The sequence below is a fragment of the Triticum urartu genome, chromosome 6 (assembly GCF_003073215.2).
Source record: "Triticum urartu cultivar G1812 chromosome 6, Tu2.1, whole genome shotgun sequence".
In the NCBI taxonomy this organism is placed as follows: domain Eukaryota; kingdom Viridiplantae; phylum Streptophyta; class Magnoliopsida; order Poales; family Poaceae; genus Triticum; species Triticum urartu.
In genome coordinates, this window is record NC_053027.1 from 25259960 (window position 1) to 25277256 (window position 17297).

The following is a 17297-nucleotide window of genomic DNA, read 5'->3' on the forward strand; positions in this document are numbered from 1 at the left end:
ATTGGAGTGTGCCGTGGGAGCGGTGGCCTGCTTCATAAGTGGTGTCGTGGCGCTCCGGGAAGACTTATGCACACATTGCCCTTTCGAAAAGGAGCGGTGGGCTGCTTGGTGAGACGTGTCGAGACGCTTCAAAAAGACTTGTGCTCTTTGCTAGGAAAAGCAAGCTCCTTTAGTTATAGTGCTTTAGCTTTGCTTTGTTCATGTTTTTTAGTTCCCTGTTTCGTGGTTATTTGGACCCTTCCTCCTTCAAACTGATGATATCATCATATATCTCCAGGCCCAGCAATTGGAGTGTGCCGTGGGAGCGGTGGCCTGCTTGGTAAGTGGTGTCGTGGCGCTCCGGGAAGACTTATGCACACATTGCCCTTTCGAAAAGGAGCGGTGGGCTGCTTGGTGAGACGTGTCGAGGTGCTCCGAAAAGACTTGTGCTCTTTGCTAGGAAAAGCAAGCTCCTTTAGTTATAGTGCTTTAGCTTTGCTTTGTTCATGTTTTTTAGTTCCCTGTTTCGTGGTTATTTGGACCCTTCCTCCTTCAAACTGATGATATCATCATATATCTCCAGGCCCAGCAATTGGAGTGTGCCATGGGAGTGGTGGCCTGCTTGGTAAGTGGTGTCGTTGCGCTCCGGGAAGACTTATGCACACTGCTCTTTCGAAAAGGAGTGGTGAGCTGCTTGATGAGATGTGTCGAGGTGCTCCGAAAAGACTTGTGCTCTTTGCTAGGAAAAGCAAGCTCCTTTAGTTATAGTGCTTTAGCTTTGCTTTGTTCATGTTTTTTAGTTCCCTGTTTCGTGGTTATTTGGACCCTTCCTCCTTCAAACTGATGATATCATCATATATCTCCAGGCCCAGCAATTGGAGTGTGCCATGGGAGTGGTGGCCTGCTTGGTAAGTGGTGTCGTTGCGCTCCGGGAAGACTTATGCACACTGCTCTTTCGAAAAGGAGTGGTGAGCTACTTGATGAGATGTGTCGAGGTGCTCCGAAAAGACTTGTGCTCTTTGCTAGGAAAAGCAAGCTCCTTTAGTTATAGTGCTTTACCTTTGCTTTGTTCATGTTTTTTAGTTCCCTGTTTCGTTGTTATTTTGACCCCTCCTTCAAACTGATGGTATCATCATGCATCTCTAGGCCCAGCAATTGGAGTGTGTCGTGGGAGCGTGGCCTGCTTGATAAGTGGTGCCGTGGCGCCCCGGGAAGATTATGCACATTGCCGGGAACAAGCAAGCTTCTTTTGTTTAGTGCTTCATTTAGCTTTGCTTGGTTCATGTTGTTAGTTTCCTGTTCGCCCGAATGAGCTTCTCTTCTATAGCTGGTATCCCCAGCAGGGTTGGTGTTAGTGTGTGTTTGTATGCTTCCTATTTATTGATTGTTGCTTTGTATATATAACAGGGCGAAAGCCTTTTCGACAAATACATACCATGGCAACGGAGTATTGTGAAGTAACAAGTTCTGTAGAATCCGCTGGCCCGCTGAGCAAAGAACTATCGGATCACCACGGTGCTCGTGAGCTTTGAGGAAGACCCCGGGCTGCCTAGCTCGCCGCGTCAACGCTTTTGGTCGTGCTTAAATGTCCGGCCAGATTAGTGTCGGATGTAAAGCAAGTTGGGCTCTAGTTAATCGTATATAGATGACGATGGTCGTTGCGTCCACTAAACTAATGGTGTGATTAGCTTCCTTACGTCATTTCGTTTTAGATAAAAATAAATAAAATTCAGCCGGCCATGTCCTCCTTTCTCTAGCAACAGGGTTTAAAATAGTTAGAGGTATGATTGGAGTTGTTGGTACCTTGACTTACTGTATACTTTACTCTATGAGTGTGGTTAGCTCTTATCTAGATCAGAAATAACTATGCCTGGTCCAACTCCTATACATTGCTAGAGTACATGGAGATACATGAGGAATCTGTTATTTTTGTTTGATTGAATAGTTTAGAGATAATTTGCGAATTCTCATAATCTGTTACTCTATATTCCATAGGACTCTAATCCAGTTGACCATTTGGCCTCCTCCTATCTTCATCTTATCCTTCCTCCACAAGCTCCGCTGCCGGTGGGAGGGGCAACATCGCAGGGAAAGCCTCCGATGCATCTTGTTCCCGCAGCTAGTCACTGAGGAGGAACACCGCCATCCGCAGCCTAGACTGCCCCGAGCGCCACCCGCAACTCCTGCTGGATCGAGAGGCCGCAGGACGCCCAGCTTTCCCACCACCAGACAAAACTCGGCCACCGTTTCTTCTGCTGGTGCCAATTCTGGTTAAAGGCATCTCCAACGTTGACATCTAAACAGATACGGTATTTATCCGAAAATCGGTCTGGCTTGACGTGCAGCCGAGAGCCATTCATCTAATCCTATAATCAAATATTCGTCCGCCTTCCATCAAACAGTAATAACCATCCACCAAATATATGAGTGGCAATCACTCTTTAAATGGATAAAAGCACTTAAAAAAAGCAAATAACATGCATGCAAGCTTAACTTCCGCCAACTACATGCATGCATGCTTAACTTTGCGCCAAACAACATGTAGGTAATGCTATCACTTTCCGCCAAACAACATGTTATCCGATTACTTTCCGCCAAAGCAACATGCACCAGCCAAATAGCAGCGCGGCCTTCCGCCATCCGGACAGGGAGGAAAGGGTATCCTCAGGCAGACATCCTGCCCGCAGAGCCCCCTTTTGTTTGGTTTAGATTTGCGAAAAGATGGATGTCCGGACGTGTCGGACGACCGATACGGATATGCGTTGGATAACAAATTGGGTCTGAACAGCGTGTTCCGGACGCTTGCAGGAGGTTTGAGTGACGGCCTTGGAGATGCCCTAAGGAGGATTTTGACCGGAGGAGGTTGGCCATGGCTGCTGCCATGTAGTCTGTTTTTATGTTTTTATGAACTATTTTATTTCTTTCTCTATCTTAACGAAAATCGACAGAGGGGCCCTTCCTGGTAATTTCCAGTTGTACATGGATTATACCGGCGCTCGGTTGATCCCGAAATCGCTAAAGAATCGACAAGAATCGGCCGATGCATCCATGGATCTCGAGGAAGAGCGAAATAGCCACTCACCGATTTGGTACCCGACGCAGCGGCTTGACGTACGGCTGGCGAAAGCCAACGGCGGTAGAAGACGCGGTGACCGGCGGGGAAGATGTGTTGTCCGGCCGACAAGAAGAAGCAGCAGCTCCACCTCCGGCCCGTCGCCTCTGCGCTGCCGTAGCTAGCAGGTACTCCTCCGGCGCGTCGCCTCCGTGTAGGCAGCAGCTCGATCGTCGTGGTTTCTTATGGATGTTTCTCAAGCTTTGTGAACTTCCGCGGTTGGTGTTGTTGTAGAGGGATAAGCATCACTCGGCGGAGACGCGGAGTTGGAATAGACTAAAAGCTTGGGCAGATGGCATGATTACGGGGGAAGGGGGCGCTTAGTATTATATCCGAAACTTCTCCACATACGGTATGCACTTTCCGATTTTCAATTCGGCGGTCCTCGTCAGCTCAATCCTACCCATGCATGTGCGGCTGCTTTTAATCGTCGTACTGTATAGCAAGATTCCATTATGTATCTCTATCTATAACCGCGTGGTAGGTGGTACACAGCACACACATGGCAAGCAACGAGAGATGCAAACTACTCTACTACATGTTGGGTTGATTAGCTGAAAGGATGGACAGCCGAAGAACTTGACTGAACTCTCAAGTCTGAAACTCGGTCGTTTCAGTGCGAACACCACTATCATCGTCCATAACATGAATTGCACTGCAGGTTCCATAAAGGAATGGAGACTGACTCACTACTCATATCACCACGCACGCCACAGTTGGTTTGGTGGCAACATGATGTGAACTCCACCAGCATTAACCAAACCCTATGAACAGAGTCAACAGTACACACTGCAAGAATTATTATCTAACATCATAACATTAATCATTAACATCAAAGGTTGTTGGTGCGAATAAAATGGAAGCCACAAATCCAAACCAGGCAATAAACACAAGAGAAGCATAACCAACAATGCTACTGAGCTTTTCTTACTGGAGGCTTGAGAGGGCGTGCTTTGTGCACTTTACAGGTGAGATTTCAAATAGTATTTGTTCACGGCAGCACTTCGATCATCACACGCTCACATGTAAAGCTTACTCAACACAACATACATGTTAAAATGTCCTTTATCAAAAACACAACATACATGTTGCTCAAACTTTTTGACCGGAACGACATGTGCTGTGCCTTTTCATTATAGGAGGGGACAAAACTGTACAAACTGAATAAATTAGGTCCAGTACTGCATCAAACAACCCGGCATCAGTCCCTGAGTCTGGGTAGGCGCCTCCATTGTAGGAGGCACTCACACCTACGTCCCCAGCCAATGCCTGGTAGATGGCTGTCAGCGAGCCAACCTCGAACCCATGGCCATGCGAGCTCACACGACGCCATATACTTCGTCACCGCGGCGATACGCGCATCGATGCAACGCTAACACGACCACCGCCACCACCACCGTGCCACGGGCTTTCATCGACACCAGAACGTGAAGACGCCTCCCCAACCAAGCCGTAAACTCCCACCTTGGCTAGACGGAGGCAACCCAGAGCCGAGCAACCTGACTCCAAGGAGACACCGCTTCGGAACTCACATGAGGAGCAACCAACCCCGGGCTAGAGGACCACATCAAACTCCTTCCCGGTGGCGAGTCTACCGCACCAGCCCATAGCTAGCAACCGCACCCGGAAAAGGCGGACGACGTCCGCTCATGGCAGCCGGCAACTCCAGCCGCGAGCAGCCGTCCGGCGCACCCGCCCCCATCAGCTCCCACACAGAGCTTCGTCAGCACCGTCCAAACCAAGGCCAACACCACCGGACCTCTACCTCACCGCCACACCCGCGAGAAGACACCGCACCACCACAGCCCGACGGAGGCTCAGATCCGCCGGGAACCTCCGGCCTGCAGAGGGCGCCACCACGACCCAGCCGAGCCTAGATGGCCCCGCACCAGCACCACAGCCGCCAAGCCAGGCCGCCGCTGCACCCGCCCCACGCCGCACGCCAGCCCCACAGCATCAGACCTGGCCGGATCTGGCTGTAGGCGGCCCGCACGTATCCATCTGGAAGAGGACCACACCCCGCACCACAGGCGCGCCCCTGGCCGCGGCCGCGCCACCGTCCTGCTAAGCCCCATGACAGCCCAGCGCCACCGCCCGATGTCGTTGTCCCACGCCAACCGCACCACGGGTAGAGAGGAGCAGAGACCTGTCGCCGTCACGCCAACCGGGCTTTGCCCGTCAACGCCAGCCGCCGGGGGGGGGGGGGGGGGGGGGGGGGGGGGGGGGGGGGGGGGGGGGTGATGCTGCCCCGGCGGCTAGGGTTCCCTCCCCGTCGCTCACGGGAGCGACGCGGGAGGGTGGGTCGGGAAAGGTCAGGAAGTTACAAGTCTCGTACATAAACTTTGGAAAACGTTCTAAAACATCCTCATGGGGCCACGCCACGCTCCCGTGCAGTCCCTTCCCTTATCTCTTGCGTCAACGCGCTTGTTTCCTTTTCCCAACTGACCGAGATCCCCTTTTCTCTATCCCCTCGCTCCTACCTCTGTCTTGTCGCACATGTCGTCCACCACTTCCCCATTACCTCGTCGGAGCCAGCCGCCCGACCTCTCCGCCGTTAGCCCTCGTCGGAGCAAACTGCGGGGCAGCTTGCAGCCCTCGGCCGCGACTTGCCGCACTCCTGGAGTCGGCGACCTGCAGCACCCGCGTCGACCTGTAGTTCCCCGCGCGCTGCCTAACTGCTGTCGGTGTTGAACAACGCCATCGTTGCGAGCAGGAAGGGCGACGCCGGCCACCAGTGTACCGCTGCGCACCGGTGTTGCAATGAAGCACGAAAATCGGAGGTCGCCACCGGTGCTGCAACGCAGCATGCAGGAGGAGGCTGGGCTACTCGCCGCCGGTGTTGCAAGGCAGCACGAAGGGAGGAGGCGGGCGCGCTCACCACCGGTGCTGCAACGCCGCACACATGAGATGCTGCGTTGGAGCTTTCTGTCGCGCCGTCGGGACTGCATTGGAGCACTGCCCGAGGCTGCACTGGAGCGCCGCCGCGGTCATTGAAGCGGCGATGAGGATGGAACGGACTCCGGCAGGGCTGCAATGAAGCTTCCCCGGAGCTGCAATGAAGCTTTGCCGGTGGCGTCGCGCTCGGTCTTGCCATGGAGCAGGCCTTCGGTGGCTCGTGGTGCTGCGATGGAGCGTCGCCGGTGGCTGTGGGAGCTGCGATGCAGCGCTCACCGGCGGCTCCGGTGCTGCGATGTCACAGGCGCAGGTACCACGGCGGGGTGTTGTGTTGCTCTGCAACATCGTCGTCTTCAGAGCAGATGCAGGCATCGAACTGAATGCGTGTGGTGGATGGGATGAGAGGAGAGAAGATGTCGGGCTGTGTTGCTGAGATCGAAAGGCCAGTAGCGCCAGATCAGACGGCCGACGAAGCGGATGATTTTGTTAGAAAATCATCCGGCTGATTTGTACCACTGGCCATAAACTTTTCTTTCTTATTTGACAGGCAGCAAGTACACAATCGAACATTATCTCCACTGCAAAGGAATTTACCGCCAGCCACAACCAGAGCCTGATAGTTTAGTTAAGAGGATCTTGTTCACGTGCCAGCAAATGAAAGATTTATAATCAGAAAAAGGATTATACCAAACTGTCAGCGAGTGAATACAGAGAGGCCAACAATAGAAGAGGTCTACTACTTTTCTAAACAGGGTTTGTATTTCTTTATGTATATATTTGTAATAATATATATTGACTATTGAGTACGAGATACAGTCTGAATTACGCATCATGTTTTATTTTTTTGCGAGAAACTTTCAATCTATTCATCTTCAATCATGGCAGTACAAAGAACAACTGAGATAACAAAAATTACAATCATGTCCGTGAACCACCTAGTGACGACTACTAGGACTATTTGTCGTACGGGATCATTCATCGCTATGGGATCGTCTCATGTCATACTGGCGACTATTTGTCCTAGCATCCGAGTCATACTGACGACTATTTGTCCTAGCATCCCCCCTGCACAACAGCAAAATATATAAATTAAACGTCGCCACACATATATCTCCCTATCAGCTTATTTGACGTTCAAAACTCAACTAGTAAATGCATTGACTTGTCAACTCACGATTTAAGGGATCGATCCAGTATAGAAAGGCGCTTTGCAACATCTACCATTGACGGTCTTAGAACCACATCATCGTCAAGACATTTGACGGCAATTTCTACCAGCATGTCAAGAAGTCCCAAATCTCCTTTCAGTGCAATTTCCTTATCAAATAGCCCTGTTGATTTCCTACCCTTCTTGTGATTCTCAAGGAAAATCCTCACTAAGCTGTTATGGTCAGCATGTATAGCCTTCCTCCGAGTAAGAAGTTCCAAGACGATAACTCCAAAACTATATACATCACTTTGTTCTGTCAGATAGCCTTTTTGTAGGTATATTGAATCCATATAAGTCATGTCACCAATGATATCTCTCGCAATTATCCTTGACATGCCAAAGCCCGAGACCTTAGGCACGAAGTTGCCATTGAAGAGTTTGTCATCGAATAGTATATTTGCTGGTTTAAGATCACCGTGTAAAATTTGGGTGCCGGGCACTGGATGCATATATGCTAGAGCATCTGCTAATGCTGCAGCAATACTTGATCCCACACTCAAGTTGAGAGGCAGCTTGATGTTGATGTGAAGAATGTCATGAAGGCTAACTGTGGAGAAAAACTCATAGACTAGGACCGGGGCATCAAATTCAAGGCAGCAACCTATGAGCCTAACAATGTTTTTGTGAATGACTCGACATTACATGATGACTTCATTTGCAAAACCTCCATTCTTTATCACATTGTCACTAATCAGCTTGATTACCGTGACTGGTACGTTATCAACAAGACCCTTGTAAACTTCTCCAAAGCCATCTTTTCTAATAGAATTATTATCCTTCAAAATTGGCTTGAGCTCCCCCTTTTTGAAAAGTTTCACACATTTTATATTTTCCAATATAGGACCGCCCAACCTCACGTAATTCTTGCGAGCTTTTGTGTCGTAAATGTCTAAATTGTTCAACTTGTAGAGCACACCACGGTTAGAGCTAGAAATACTTGCACCTTGTGGAATGACATTTTGCTTTGTATCTCGCGCTCCACATAATGACCATTGATCATCTGAAGCTCCTTCTCGACCTTGCAGCCACTGATCTTCTGTAGGCGTCCCATGCTTGATGTCCTTTCCAGGGTACTCAGATGAAAGCTTTGTAATTCTGTCTTGGCAATATTGTTCCTTTAGGAAACTAACTTGTTGTTCGACTGATGAACTACTGATACCAGCTTCGGTGACACTTGTCGTTTTATCAAGCCTATCGTTTATACGGCGGGCAGTTGGTCTCTTCTTCGGGTCCAAGTCCATACACTCTATCCCTATCTTAGTGCATACTCTTACTTGATCCAACTGTGTCTCCAAATTATCTGATGCCTCCAATCGATTCATCCAATTTTCAACTATCTACAAAGTTACAACTGTAAGTTACGGTCTAGAAAATAAACTCTGATGGTAGGTGATTTGTAGCTAATATAAATATAGCGAAAATACCCTGGAAATCTTTAGGAGGAAAATGCATATATTCATATGGACATATAGATTGACATAGGTGCCAGTTGCATTTTTATTTGTTCAAGCATAAATGCACGCTTGTCACCTATCCTCGTAGGTTTGGTCTAATGGGTGGGCTTGTATCTTGGCATATGAAACACAAAACAATATTCATGCAATGAGGTATTGAGTTCAAGAAGTTCAAGAATGCCAGCCATTTTCAGTCCACATTTAGGTTTTTGGGGGTTACACAACAGAAGAAGGTTGACACATCAGCGCATTTTTCACATTCCCTCATAAGTTCAATCTTTTTGGAGAACTAACAAGGATGAACAGTAAGAAGGCATTCAGAACAGTTTCTTGTTTATGGATAGATTAGTTTTGTAATTTCTCTAAGGTAAACTAAATAGTAACATAATTTATGTGAAAATATATACTTAACATGGAGCAAACACTTAAACTCTTACATTCTCATCTTCTTGATACCCCTTCTCTCCTGTTAAAATCTCCATGATTATAACGCCAAGACTGTATATGTCTGAGGCAAATGCGACTTGACCTCTGTAGAATTCAGGAGCCAGATATCCCCTACAACAAGAATGTCTGATCAATGAATAGACACGAGTATAAATTCATCTCAAACAAAAGGAAGAGCTCTTAAGAGGATGGCTTACTGTGATCCACATAGGTGTGAAGTAAAAGCTCGTGTTTGGTCTTTATCCAAGCACCTTGATAGACCAAAATCAGCAATTTTGGGTGTCATCCGATCATCAATCAATATATTACCCGGCTTTAGATCTAAGTGGAGGATATGCCTCTCGTGAAGATGAAGTAAGCCTTCACATATTCCCTTGATTATCTGGTAGCGCTCACCCCATTCAAGACCACCAGATGCATCTAAGAACAAAATCAACAAACATATGGGATACTGGATCACCACAAAATATGGGAAGCTAGGATTGTATAATGAGCTATCTGAATAATAAAAATATGAGAATAAATTCTACATCATACCTGTAATATACTTATCGAGACTTCTATTTGGTACATACTCGAAACATAGTAACCAGTTCCGCAGATCTGCCATCACAAACTTACCCTCATAATCCGCAATCCTCCCTTGCGTGTCAGAACAATATCCTAGGAACCGCACTATATTCTTGTGCTTGGCCTTCATCAGGCACTCAACCTCTTTGTGAAATTTATTCTCATGCATATCAAGTGTTTGGGACAACTTCTTCACAGCAACCATTCGTTTTCCCACTATTCCCTGTAGTCACAGTGTGTATTATTTATTTATGTGCGTGCGGTGGTGTGGTTGTGATTTTCATTTGTTGTTTATCCTTTAGATCAACTACAGTTAAGAATGAGAAAGCTTACTAGTGATAACATATACCTTATAAACCACCGCAAACCCACCGCTACCAATTTGCTGATCATCGGAGAAACAGTCTGTGATATCTTCTAAAAGCGATAACTGCATGTGTGTTGGCTGTGCACTTCCATTAAGCAGCATGCGCTCCAGGTCAACCTTGTATCTGATACTAATTTTGCCATCCATTCGCAATGAATACCACACTCCAGTACCTTCAAAGCAAGAGGAACATATGCCAATGTTTTGAGTCCACCATGGATATATCTGATTATGCAAATAACGATGAAATCCAGAATGAATAACAATCACACATGTTACTCGAGTCCACCAATCCGATTATTATACATATGCCATTGCAACCCAACCCCTACTCGAGTATATAATAATAATAATCATAAAGGACAATGATTGTCATGGCAGAATCCTATTAGTATAAGTTCACCACTTTGAGAACAACACATTTAAGTTTAGGTAATACTCCCTCCATCCCAAAATATCCCAAAATAAGTGTCGTTGATTTAGTACAAAATTGTAGGGAGTAGTACATATGAGAAGTTGATGACTTAATCACAAGAACCTGCAATACAAGATTATAGATGTGTCGTAGAAAGTAGCAATATTCTTCTCTAATAAACTATATCCTTTTCTTATTATCATGAAGCAACCTTGTTTAGGGATAACCAATTAGCAATTTTAAATTAAATCATTCAGCAACAGAAACATATTCTTTGTTTAATTAAGTTTTGAAAAGGAAGATTTTATTGCTAGCCACATGTACGCACAAACCATCTGAAGAAATTAAGAGAGAGAGAGAGAGAGATGTGTGTGTACATACATACCGCGGCGGAAGCGAAGTAATCAACTAATCCTGTAGAAGCAGGCGGCCGGTGAGCAGAGACCGATGAGATCTTGCGCTCGCGAGCTTCCAGGAAGATCGACGACGATCTCAGCCTGCCTAGCCTGCAGCGTCAACACTTTGATGATGTGTTATGACCTAACCTATGATTTGGCCAGATGCTAGGTTATCAGCAGGATTTGGGGATCGGAACGAAGACTTTGGAGAGGAGACGGAGGAGGAGGAAGAAGCAAGGGAAGTTCTTAAAGTTTCTTTTTGATTGATGATGAGAATAAACAAACTGCGCCCTACCACACACACTGGCCACTATACCCCACGCTGGCTCAACCACTTCCGACGCAGTCAACCAGCAGCTGGTACGACTGACTAGCCGCCGACCGCCGTTGCCATGGCCCTCGCTTCCCCGGTCTCCGCCCCGCCTGCGTTGACCCCGCGCGGCCGTCTGTGGGCAGACATCACGGAGGACACGATGACGACGGGAGGTGCTCGCGCATCGTCTCTGGCGCCATTGACTCGCCACCGCCCGCCATGCTCTCCGGCAGCGGGATGGGAAGGTGGGTCGATGCGGTGGCCGGGACACACCGTGCCACAGATGCCGGCTCGAACGGATCACCGGTACAAAAGAGCGTAAATCTGGAGGCAATGAATCTGAATATCTGGCAATGGGTTACCTGAAACGCAGACTCCATCAGCAGCATGGATCACACACATGATTTGCTTTGGTTCAGACTGTATGCGTGTGTGTGTGCTGCAGCCTGCATAGCAGAGGTTTGCTTTGCTCGCAGAAAACAATAAAAAGGAACAGAGACTGACGGTGCAAACAACATGCCACTCGAACAATGAAACTGATGATGAGACGACGCGGCTCATTTGCCTGTGACGGTCACTGTTAGAGAATGTATGCATGGATGCTTCTGTGACGGACTGATGCGGCCGTCGCCACAAAGTTTAGAGAAGTGCTAGCTGCTTATGCTGAACCATGAACTGAAGAATGGTTCAGAGAAGCACTAGCTGCAAAGCATTTTACAGCAGAGGGGGAAGAAACTATGAACTAGAGAATAATAGTTCACACAAACTATGAACTGGAGTAGCTTTGAGCTACGTTTGCTGTTTGGTATATTGACAAAGCGTTTGTATCACCACACAAATCCATACAAATGGTGGCAACGTTATGTGAACTGCACCAGCATTAACCCCATATGAATAGGCTCAACAGTCAACAGTACACAGTGCAAAAACAATAATTAACCTTACTAAGGTATAATAAGGAAGGGCAAGAATAGATGGATCCACACATCAGAGAAGGTAACTAAGACAGGGTTAAACACCAGAAAACTGAACCAACGTCCCGATATAGTAGCTATAAAGAATGCAAGCTCACACTTTGTCTACGGTAATCATTCAGTGCGGAAAGACGGTCTGCAACATCTTCCATTGTCGGTCTTTCGTCCGGATAGAGGTTAATACACTCCACAGCAATTTTTGCAAGAATCTCAATAAACTCCGGATTTTTTGACACTACAATTTCCTCATCAAACAACTCAGTTGATTTCCTCCCCATCTTGTGATTCTCAAGGAAATTCCTCACCAAGCTGTTATTGTCAGAATGTGTGGCCTTCCTCCTAGTAACAAGCTCCAAGATGGTAACTCCAAAGCTGTAGACATCACTTTTTCGGGTTAGCAGGCCTGTTTGTACATACGCTGGATCCATATAAACCATTTCACCATCGATTGTTCCGTTGTGTCCCGCAGCCATGCTTGACATGCCAAAATATGAGACCTTAGCCATAAAGTTGTCATCCAAGAGTATATAAGATGGTTTAAAACTACCAAATAAGATTTTACACATGCCAAATGAATGCATGTAAGCTAGAGCGCTTGATGATTCTGCAGCTATACTTAAACGCAAATCCAAGTTGAGAGGCACCCTGTTGCTGTGAAGAATGTCATGGATGCTACCTCTGGAGGGATACTCATAGACTAGCGCTGGCGTGTCAACTTCAAAGCAATAACCTGTGAGCCTAACGATGTTTCTGTGAATAAGTTCACATTGGTTGCGGACTTCTTTTGGAAATGGCTCCCCATTCTCCGACATAGTACCACTAATCAGCTTCCTTACTACGACTCGTACATCATTAACAAGTCCCATGTAAACTTCTCCAAAGCCACCTCTTCCAATGAAATAAAAATCCTTTAAAAATGGCTCGAGCTCATCCCTTTTGAAAGGTCTCAGTTGTTTTGCTCTCTGCAACGTAAGCCCACTGTCCCTTACATAATTCAAGTGTGCTTTTGTGTTGAAGATGTCCATATTGTACAACTTGTGGAGAAAACCAGAGCAAAAGCTAGAAATGCTCGCACCTTGTGGGATGACATTTTGATTTGTATCTTGCGCTCCCCATAATGACCATTGATCACCTAGAGCTTTTTCTCGAATTTGCTGCTAATGATCTTCTTTAGGTGCCCCAACACATATTTTGCAAGTTCTTCTGTTTCAGCATGTTCCTTGATGTCCTTTCCAAGGTACTCAGATGAAAGCTTTGCAACTTTCTCTTCACAGCATTGTTCCTTTAGGAAACTAACTTGTTCAAATGATGAACTACTGATGCCAGTTTCCATGGTACTTGCCATTTTATCAAGCCTATCATTTATATGCCGTGCAACTGGTCTCTTCTTTGGGTCCGAGTCAATGCATTCCATGCCTATCTTGATGCATACTCTAACTTGCTCCAAGTGTGCCTCCGATTGATCTGATCCCTCCAACCTATTCATCCAAGTCTTAACCACCTACAAAATTGCAATTGTGACTTAGACATAGAAATAAACTATGACGACAAGTGATCTATGAAAAGAGACATGTTCAAAATTCTAATGGAAAAAAATATAGCCATTATTATAAATTGAGCTATGCTGTTAGTTGGACATTGTATTTGCTGAAGAGTACGTAAGTGCATTTCTCACATGTGTCCACTTTAGATTGACCTGAGTAAGCTAGTTGGTATGAAACACAAATGGTATCCATATAAAAAGGTCTTGAGTTCAAGAATGGGCTAGCACAATTAAAAAAAGTTGTAGCCTACTTTAAGACCACGTCAGGCCTAAGGGAGCCACACGTGCGGCCGTTTTTTCCACATTTCCTTATGAAGTTCGATCTTTTAGGTGGACTGGCAAGGACAAAAGTGTAAGCGGGGTGCTACAAATGCTATTTTAGTGCTACATCTTAGGACAAAGAGGCTTATATGCAAGTTTATTTTTTGTCGATTAAACAGGCAATGTGGTACTAAAGGTGGGGGTGCCACAAAATAGATGATGTTTTAGACTAAACCATGCATGTCCGAGACGAAATTTTTACAATTTCTGTTTTTCTTTTGGAGAGATTTACTTTACAATTTCTGTAAGGTAAACTAGAGTATAAGATATAGAGTGCAGATTTTGGCTGACAAGCTCCAGGAAGCCCAGTAGTAAAAAAAACGAAAATCATATTTAAAAGTTAAAAAAATCGAAAATATTTCTGTGAAAACTTGTATGTGTTCATTACGGATCTGTGAATTTTTATTTGAAAATATTGTGATTTGTAAGCTACACGGAAGAAACAAAATTGTGGCCCAACAAAAAAAGTCAGCCCATTTTGAATACATAGTTGTCTTTTTTTTGTACCCCACGTGTGAAAGTATATTGTTATAAAATTTCGCATACATAGTATAAATGTGTAGGTGTATTCACAATTTTGTCTATTTTTTGTGATGTACAAATACGGTATTTTAATACCAGGCTCCCTGGAGCCTAGCCTCCATTAGGCATTTTCAATAAGATATATAGTTATTTGAATACTTCAACATGGACCCAACACTTAATTGGTTCTTACATCCTCATGTTCTGGATACCCCTTCTCTCCTGTCAGTATTTCCAGGATGATAACGCCAAGACTGTATATGTCCGACGCGAATGTGAGTTTCCTTCCGAAAGATTCTGGTGCCAAATATCCCCTACAAGAATGTTTTTTAGATCATAGTCAATGAATGTGCACTCAAATATAAATTCATGCCAAACAAAAAGGCCTTTCAACAGACTGGCTTACATTGATCCACATGGGTTTAAAGTAGAAGCCCGGGTTCTCTCTTTATCAAGGCACCTTGATAGACCAAAATCAACAATTTTGGGTACCATGTGATCATCTACCAATATATTACCAGGCTTCAGGTCTAAGTGGAGAATGCGTTCCTCATGAAGATGAAGTAAGCCCTCACATATTCCCTTGATAATATCGTAGCGCTCCCTCCATTCAAGTCCATGAGATGCATCTGCAGAGCAAAGGTTTTCATATTTCGCCCCTTAGATGTTGCTAATGTAATGTAAATCTACAAATTCCTAATCATGCAAAGCATTTTGAATGAGTTTTCTTTTAAGATGTTCTAACTTATTCTTAAGGAGCCAGGAATAGTGAATAAAACCCATTAAGCCGTTTGTTGTTGAAATAGATGGAGCCAAATTTATGCTCGTGCAAGTAACCTGGTAGAGCAGGGTATTTTTCTAGTGAATTCTAGTCTATAATAAGAATGAAAACAGAGTGAATACCAACAGATAATTGTCCTACCAGATGTAATTCCCCGATGTTTACTGAATATGGAAATGAATAAAAATATATTTTATGTATGAATATAACTGGGAGCCATGCAATATACTGACGTCAAGTAAATACAACATCACAATCTTTGACAGGCCGTTGGATCAAAAGGAATAGATGGTTAAAAATAGTTCAAGAGCACTTTGAAATTTCTCATTTCAAATAGATGTATTGCTTTGCGTTGGACTCTGGGACTGTAATCACATTTGCTAAGAAAATAAATATAGGAATAGACATTACGATCATTACCAGAAACATACTTATCGAGGCTTCCGTTCGCTACATACTCAAAACATAGCAACCAATTTCGCAGCTCTGCCATGACAAATTTCCCTTCGCAATTTGCAGCTCTCCCTTGCGTGTCGGAACAATATCCCAGGAAACGCACTATGTTTTTGTGCTTGACCTTCATTAGGCACTCAACCTCTTTATAGAATTTATTCTCATGCACACCAAATGTTTTGGACAGCTTCTTAACAGCGACCATCCCTTTTCCCACCATTGCCTAGTCACAACATGCATTAGTTGCCTGCACACGTGTGGTGGTGTAATTGTGATGTGCACATGTTGTTCATCTTTTAGATCACTGTGAGTTGGTCAGGAATGAGAAAGCTTAGTAGAAATAATTCACACCTTATAAGCTACCAATTTCCTGATCATCAGAGAAACCGTTTGTGATGTCTTCTAAAAGTGATAACGCCACGCATGTTGGTTCTGTCCTTCCATCTAGCAGCATGCGCTCCAGGTCAACTTTGTGTCTGATGCTAATGTCGCTATCCATTCACAATCAACACCACGGTGCAGCACCTTCAAAACAAGAGCAACATATATAACATTGCTTTAAGTCCACCATATACCCCGTTCCATAAGTAACCATGAAAACATAATGGAGAAAGGATGATCACGCATATGTGTGCATCTCCACATTAGCTAGTGAATTACTCAAGTATTATAAACGACAAATATTTTGCTATTTCGCTTGTTTGAATCGTAATAGCTTGAGGATACAAGTCACCAACTCGTGAACAGTTTGTTTGATTTTAAATAGTTAGCATAATACAGATCGATCAAGTTGACGATTTGATGACGAGAATATGAAATACAAAGATCATAGATCTACAGTTGAGACTGGCAATATTCATGTGTGATTAACATGATTTTTTTAACGGTAAGAAGTTAGCAGTTTGAAAGTGCGCACCATTCAGCGACAATAACAGATTCTTATATAGCTAGCCCGATTTGATCTGGACTAGTTGTCCTTTTGGGCTACTATACTAGCAGTCTAGCACACGCGACAAGAAATTAGGAACAAAAAGGAGGCAGAACAAAGTTAATTAAGATGAAATCAAAATACTATGTATGCAGCATGGTGTCGATAGAGGCCATCCAGCTCTGAAACTAACAAAGAGAGAGAGAGAAAGAAGAAGCCACATGTGGTACTCCCTCCGTAAACTAATATAAGAGTGTTTAGAATACTAAAATAGTGATCTAAACGCACCTATATTAGTTTACAGAGGGAGTACATACCAACGAGCAGTGAAGTACAGTTAAGTAGCTAGCCCTGTAGAACCCGCTGGCCGTGAGCAGAGATGGGCGAGATCTGGATCACCACGGCGCTCCTGAGCTTTGAGGAAGACGACGACAACCCAGGCCACAATGTCAACGCTTCGATGGTGGCTAGAGCGTAGATGTCCTCCAGCCAGATTAGTGTTTGGTGTAGTAGAGCAAGTTGAGCCGCAATTATACATGATGATGCTTCATTGGTTCCACTGAACTAATGCTGCGATTAACTTGGTCTCGTCATTATAAAGATGCTATATCGGCC

The 17297-nt window shown here is 45.1% G+C and overlaps 2 pseudogenes; both read right to left on the minus strand.

The window, feature by feature from the left end:
- Positions 1 to 3061: 3061 nt before the first annotated feature.
- Positions 3062 to 11217, minus strand: LOC125513729 (annotated as a pseudogene).
- Positions 11218 to 12089: 872 nt separating this feature from the next.
- On the minus strand, positions 12090 to 17291 carry LOC125517462 (annotated as a pseudogene).
- Positions 17292 to 17297: the final 6 nt, after the last annotated feature.